At 34.3% G+C, this 8099-nt stretch overlaps 1 non-coding gene across 1 annotated transcript; it reads left to right on the forward strand.

Annotated features, from left to right (window-relative positions):
- Positions 1 to 5475: 5475 nt before the first annotated feature.
- LOC127109407 (small nucleolar RNA R71) lies at positions 5476 to 5583 on the forward strand. The gene has a single exon (XR_007796703.1). It is a non-coding gene; the product is annotated as a small nucleolar RNA R71 (small nucleolar RNA).
- The last annotated feature ends 2516 nt before the right edge of the window (positions 5584 to 8099 follow it).

Below are 8099 nucleotides of genomic sequence, written 5' to 3' on the forward strand. Positions count from 1 at the left end.
CTTTCAAGTATTCACACATGTACTGGAAGACTTTTACATATGCCTAGCTTATTGGATGAAGCTGTGTCAGAGCCAATACCAGATGCTTAATAACTTTCATAAAAAGGAATGATGAAATCACCATACTCACTGCATATTCTGTCATTCTCGCTAGGGGTCAAGAAATCCAAAACCGAAGATGAACAAACCTCAATAAAGGCTCCATCAAGATAACCCCCTTTGGAAAATATATAAATGGTTGAATTATAAACAAAGTCCAACCACGAAGATTAGGTATTCTTCTGGGATTTTTTAGCACACTTATGTAATTTTTTATCCATGATGTACCAAATTTTCTAGATATAGGAAAGCAAAATATCAGAAAGAAGAAAGATAAACATAGATTGATAAAGACAACTCAAATAAATGAAAAGTTGACTCTTCAAGAATCATATGCTAGCATGCAAAAGAAAGTAGAATCTATCAAATGTGCCAAATAACTCACATACAACACACAAGTATTTCAATTCCCAAGGATCATAATAAGGGTACCTTCGAAAAGATATTTGAAGTATGGAGCATTAAAGACACAAATCTCCAAGAAATTGAAACATCTATTTTTCTCTTCCAAGACAAATGAGAGAGTGGTCGGTAGCAGATGCTAATACAACAAACCTTTGTCTTGCTATGCATAAGCAAGGGCTTGGGTGCAACTATTTTGGGCTGATCATATTGATCCCACCCAACCAGTCTGAGGGAGATCCAATCCTTCCATAATATTCTTAGCACACGAGAACTATCCTACTGATGAATATAAGGGATCCAAAAATCATGTGCATCCAACGACTCTCTGTGATCCATGTCTAACATATAGAAAGTTTGTTATTTCTATTCTACTATATATAAAGAGCGTGCCAATTCAGGTACTCAATTTCAAATTTAATTTAATTTTACCCTTTTCCCTCACATAATGACTTAAGCATTGGAGTACTAATCTTGCAAGTCAACCCCTATTCGCCGCACCAAAAACTCAGATATTCCATTACCTCCAATCCTCACTCCATTTCTAGTTCATGTATGGAACATCATCCACATAGAGTAATAGAAAAATAAAAGAACCATCATCAAGACTCCTAAAATAAACACGAAAATCTACTCACACTTTTTGCAGCCAATCTAAAACATGTTTGAATCGTAAAACTTATACATCGCTTTGAAGATTTCTTTAAACCATACAAAGACCTGTTAAATTTAGAAACCAGTCAACCATGTCTAGTATTACTTAAATACTCCAGCATGTCCTTATTAATTTTGTCATCTAGATTATAATGAAGAAATGTTGTCTTCACATCCATCAACTCTAAATGTATGTTTCAACTAGATACCAAAGCTACCATTTCCCTCATTAAAGCATGTCTGCCAATCAGAGATAAAATATCATCATAGTCAATCCCTTTATGGTGTGAGTACCTTTTTATACAAGACAAATCTTGAACTTTTCCCCTTTATAGTTATGTTTCTAATTGTTTTCTCTTATACACATACTTGCATCTGATAGTCCTTTTCCCCTTAGGAAGTTAAATATGCTCTCTTACTTGATTTTTTCTTCATGTGATCCATTTCCTTCATTATATCACCTATATATTTATCTTTCTTTTGTCTAGCTATAGCCTTTAGAAAGGTGGGTGAATCTCCAAAACTAGTAATAAATTACTAATCTCTTATCTTCATATCCATATACTTCTGGTGGCTTGATACGGTGATGTTCTTTGTCACATACAAGAGAATAAGTATGTACTTTTCATTAATCTTGAGGTTGATGGCCAATTTCATCATTAGGCTTTGGTTTGACTTGTGATTAGGTAACACCCGTACATTGTTAACTAGAGGTGCTTAATATCCACTTGAATCACCTCATTGCTTAAAGTCTCCCTTCAAATATTGATACATATGTTTAAATTAACTATTTAAACACGAAATGCTCATCAAAGACAACATATATGTTAATTACCATCTTATTTTAAACTAGATCCCACAACTTGAAGACTTTCTTACCTTTTGTATAACAGACAAAAAATACACTTCTTTGACTTTGATTCGAGCTTTGACCTTCATTGGATGCATGCACATACATTAGACACCCAAAAATACTTAAATTGTCAACACAAATAGGTTTACTTACATTCCTCATCTACAACCTTCCCTTCTAATGAAACATGATTTGCCTTGTGATTAGATAACACGCCATATTAATTGCTTATGCCTAGAAACCCTTTGATAGTCCAACATTCAGCTAGAGCATTATTGACCTTTCAGTTAGAGACATGTCATTCTTTCTGCGACACCATTATGTTGTTATGTCATGTGAACTGAAAAGTACCTATTGTAGCGGTAAATTCATGATCATCAAGCTATGGATAAGCTAGAGATCAAATAACAAGAGTCGCCACCATGCTTTTATTGTTTCCAAGGGAAAAGGGAAAAGTACGAACAAAACCCACAAATAAGAAGTTTTCAAATCAAAACTAATAAAATGCCAGAGATTACAGGTAAGGGGGTTGGTTACACATAGGGAAGGTGTTAGCACCCAAAGTGTCCTAGGTACTCATAGGGAGCCCTTTCTTGTGTGCATATGTGTTTTTGTACAAATGATGTTTGCAAGCAAATAGAATGGGGGGATGAGAAAAGAATTCATTAATTATATTTTTATGTTTGACAAGACCTTCGGACTTGTGCCTACGTACCAACATAAAAATGAGGGATCAAAACCTCGTAGTTCATGGTATAAATTTCAAAGTGGATGCATTGCCTTTAACAAAAATTTAAGTTTGAAAGGCACAAAGGCCTAAAAATGGTTTGAATGAGTTAATTTTTTTTGGCTATTGAAAATTTTAAGTCAAGTATAGTTAAGTATATTTACAAGTTTGATTAAGAAAAGAAGTTCAAAAAATGCAATGGCATAAGGCCAAAGTTTCTAATTTGTAATATGGTCAAAGTTTTGAAAATAAGCACAAGCAAATAAGTTTTTTTTAAAAGGAGGGAGAGATTTTAAAATTAAAGAAGTGGGGAGGATATGAGGAGACTAATCCTAAGCACAAGTTTAAAAGTTGAGAGTTGAAAAGATCTGACAAATGGGCTGCAATTCAATAGACAAGAATGTCATATAGAAACCCAAATTCCCTTGGACATTAGAATCAAGCAAAAAATAATGCACAATATATCAACTTGAAGAGCAAGGCATCAAATAAAGATAGCCATATCCAAGATTAGCAATTCCATAAGCTTCTTCAAATTTGCCCAAGTAGCAGATGAATTTCAAGATGCCATAAGTCACAGGTTCAAAGTAACAGCTTCACAATGACCATGTTGCAGATGAAGTTTCAAACTATAAACACTTGGTGACATGAAAGTTGGCATTGACCAAGTCTTTTGCATAAGGAGTGTTACCTAAATTCTAAGTCCAATAGTCTCAAATCAAACCAACAGTCCACACAAGATATTTTTTAGGGTTTTTGTTTTTATTATGTACATTAATGGTCAAATACCACACAAACAAACACAATATTCACAAACAAAATATATCACAAAATATGGTCCAAGTGGACAAAGTGAAAATGACATTAACATAAACAATTAGAATGACATGAATAATGGCAAATGAATAAGGCTTAAAAAATAAAGTGCATTAAAAGTAAGTGATTTGGAATTAAGTGTTAGTTGTTAATGAGTTAGGAGTTAGTATTACTTTTGCTTTAAGTCATTCTTTGGAGAACACTCAACCCACTTATCACAAGCATGGATCCTTGAACCAAGACATCTTCCAAAGGAAGGAAAAAAGGCCAAGTTTCCACACAATACCATGAAAGAGGGGAGACTTACAATCTCACTAACTAGAATGCTATGCCTTTTGTGTCAAAATTTAGCGCTATATTAAGCAATCGAAATTGGACTTATGTAGAAGTCACAACTATTTGAGGTCGGGCAATAGAATTTTGGTGTTAATGCATGTTAGAGACATAGTATGATGAACTATACTCATGAAACATACCACACACAAAAAGAATATGCAAAAGTGGGGGCCTAATCTCATCCATACTTATGTTAATTTTGCAATCAACTAGCCTTAAGATATTGAGATATCATAGGTCCATGACATGAATGCATAAAGAAGGGGAATAAGATGAAGAGGGAGGGGAAATGGATCAAACTCAAATTGGACAAAGAAGGATTTTTACCAAATTAAGATCATTCATTCATTTTGGGAGATGGAATGTACATTCCATCAATCCCCTAAATCCAATGATCTTAACTTAATAGAGTCAAATCAACCTTGACCAAGGCCCAATAACACAAGTCAAACTTCCAAAGTCAACCAAAATGGCTCTACATAATTCATTTGGCATTTATTCAATTAAAAATACTAAAAATAATACATTAAATTAAATATGGTTGGTCAATTTCCTAAAACCTCATCAAAACACCAAAGAAATGGCCATGAGATTTATCATAGGTCAAACAAGGTTAAAGGACCTTGGGGAAAAAATTTCAGAATTTTTGGAAACTTAAAAGTATTTTTAAACAATTAAAAATATCCACAAAATCAATTAAATCATGAAAAATATTAATAATGATCCAAAAAATAATTTTAATTCAAAATATGAAAGAGGATTTTATTTAAATTTTTTTGGTGAAACTCTCATATTTTTTAGATCAATATTAAAATTAATATGAATTAATGAAAATCAAAGAAATAAAAATTAAAATCAGAAAATGAAAAAAACGTGGACCACTTGATCTCTCTCATTAATTGAGGTGGCCGATAAAGTGGATTTGAGCGCGCGTTCCACCATACACCAAGTCAAATGTTCCACACGCGTGGTAATCACTTTGGACGCCTCAGATTAAAACATTTTAAAATGAATCAATGGTTCTGAGCCGTGCCACATCGCTGCCGGGGCCAAAGGCCGATCATCTTCTTCGATGACCCTGGCCGGACTGGTTCAATCATCACCATAAAATAAATGAAAAAGGAGGACATGATCTAAAATATAAAATAGCGTAGATCACGAATATCACCTCCATTTTAACTAACTCCAAATATAGAGAGAGATATGTGGAGTTGAACTTTGAGGTGTGTCAACTGAGTAGCTTCGATTTGACCTCAAAGCAACTCAATCTTCTTGCCTACATTGGTAGGACTTCAGACAACCAAAGATCCAAGAGAATTGATGAGAATTTAGTGAGATAAGTACCTCGAATTTAGCATTTACATTATCAATTCCATTGACTTTGAACATTCATCCTTTCTGTTGGGTTTCCTCGACTTGAACTCTTTCAATTACCCATTGGTAATGATTTTGAGCCATTTTTTCGATAAGTTGGTAGGCTTCCTCGAAGGGTTTGTTCATTAAGGCTCTGTCAGTAGCAACATCTATGGTTATTCTAGTGTTGTATAGTAGACCATTGTAGAAAGTATGAATGATAAGCCATTGTTCCAATCTATGATGAGAACATAGTCTTATCATATCTTTATATCTTTCCCATGTATCAAAAAGTGATTCTCCTCCGACTTGTTTAAATGTAGTTATATGATTCCTTAATACTATTGTTTTTCTTGGTGGAAAATATATGGCTAGGAATACCCTTTTGAGTTCATTCCAAGTGGTGATTGAGTTCGCGGGTAGAGACTGTAGCCATGCTCTGGCTTTATCTCTTAGGGAAAATGGAAATAAACATAGTCTAATGCCTTTTGGATGAGCACCACTACTCTTTAATGTGTTTGCATACTGTACGAATACTGATAAATAAAGATTTGGATCCTTTGTGGGATTTCCATAGAAATGGTTCTGTTGCATAATTTGCACCAAAGACGGTTTCAATTCAAAAGTGTTTACCTGGATTGCAGGTGGAACAATGCTTAAGTGCAGTTCGTCCTTAGACAGAACTGCATAGTCCTTGAGTTGACGGTTATGAGTTTCAGGCATGGGTTCAAATATGGCTCTATGTTCACGTATTCGGCATTTGTTATGAATATAACACTCGACTTCAGGGATAATTTATTCTAACTCCTTTGCATTAGAGTGAGTGTTGGGCATACAACCAGTTATAATAAAATGAAATGCCTTAATCTATACAGTGCAACATTTGAGTTACGATGTTGACTAATAAAAGTCCCCGACAATGGCGCCAAAAACTTGATGTGATGCTTCGTGTGTTAGTTTATCCGCAAGTGCACATACTTTATCAAAGTAATACAAGAGATATCGAACCCATAGAGACTTTTAGTCAACTTAACTGCTATCTACTTTCGCTATGTAAATTTAAGACTGATCAATTTTTGTTTGAAAAGGGGAATAAAATTAAAGTTTGTTTATGAAAATAATTAATAACAAGACCAGAATGTAATTTCTAATACTCCTCTAGGACTCAATAAATTTTTGGCATTTATTTTGGTTTTTAAAATATTTTTCGGAAGAAATTATTAACTTAAAAAAACTGCTCACTTTCGCGTAGCCTGTGTTATGTTTCAAAACCATAAAAGTCATGATGTTGCTCCACAAACTACAATTTCAAAACAATTTTTGAAAACTAATAAATCCTAATTAATTACTAAAGTGTTGTCACTGTTTTTAGAAATTAAATCCAATTGTTATGACTGGGTGACCGGTCTTACACTGTCGCGTTGTTGACCAGTACCTGAGTCTTTTCCCTTTCACGCAAAACTTTTTGACTTTAAAAACTAAAAATCAGAATCAAAAAAATAAATTAATATTGAAATTATACACCTATTTGATTTACTAAGTCCCGTCGGAACGACGATCCTCACATCCGGACTCTAGGAATTTTAATCGGACATAATTGAAAAAAAAATCATATAATTATTATTATGCAGGCAAAATAGAGACATGAACATGATAAATGGATGTTTATTCAAGGTAGTACTACAAACTAGCATGCAAAATATATGTGTGTGTATATATATATATATATATATATATATATATATATATATATATATATATATATATATATATATATATATATATATATATATATATATATATATATATATATATATATATATATATATATATATATATGTGTGTGTGTGTGTGTGTGTGTGTGTGTGTGTGTGTGTGTGTGTGTGTGTGTGTGTGTGTGTGTGTGTGTGTGTGTGTGTGTGTGTGTGTGTGTGTTGTGTGTGTGTGTGTGTGTGTGGTGTGTGTGTGTGTGTGTGTGTGTGTGTGTGTGTGTGTGTGTGTGTGTGTGTGTGTGTGTGTGGTGTGTGTGTGTGTGTGTGTGTGTGTGGTGTGTGTGTGTGTGTGTGTGTGGTGTGTGTGTGTGTGTGTGTGTGTGTGTGTGTGTGTGTGTGTGTGTGTGTGTGTGTGTGTGTGTGAAGCACAATATGTCAAAACCAATCCATGTAGAAATTAGTTGAGGAAAAGGTGAGTGGGTGGGAGAAAACTCAGTCACGCATATGCTAAAAATCTGGGCACGAAGTCCATAACGCTCGCCATGGGCTCATGGCATTCACCATGAGTTCAAAGTGGGTGGCGTGGCAAGTGAGAGGGCCATGGCGAGCGCCATGTCCCAGTGACGAGTTCCACATGTTGAAAACGCCACCTCTTGAAGTGCTTCATGCTTATGTGCTATTTTCTCCACTTGTAAGCCAACTTTGCTTCACTTTATCTCATGCTAACTCCAAATAGAGAATCTCTGCAGTACAATCAAAATACAAACATAACACTACATATAAAAACAAAATGGATATAAAATAGATAAAAATGCACGTGAATCGAGTCGAAAAATGCTATAAGTTTCATGGTTATCACTTGGCACCTCCATTAATGACGTGACATTCAATATGTGGATTAATTTTGGAATTTATGTTTACACGTCATTAACATTGTCGTACCCAAAAATTCACCATACCCCGATACAACTTTCATCTGATCCATGTCCCTATTACTCCTACATACATTCATCTTTCCATCATCATAGTTGCAAAGGCATGTGGGACGGGCTCAAGGCATGGTGTTTACACTTTAAAAAAGTAATAAAAAATTGGGAAATCAATTACCCCAATTAGGGAATCAATTTCCACTGCAGAAACAGTAGCA

The sequence above is a fragment of the Lathyrus oleraceus genome, chromosome 7 (assembly GCF_024323335.1).
Source record: "Lathyrus oleraceus cultivar Zhongwan6 chromosome 7, CAAS_Psat_ZW6_1.0, whole genome shotgun sequence".
Lineage (NCBI taxonomy): Eukaryota > Viridiplantae > Streptophyta > Magnoliopsida > Fabales > Fabaceae > Lathyrus > Lathyrus oleraceus.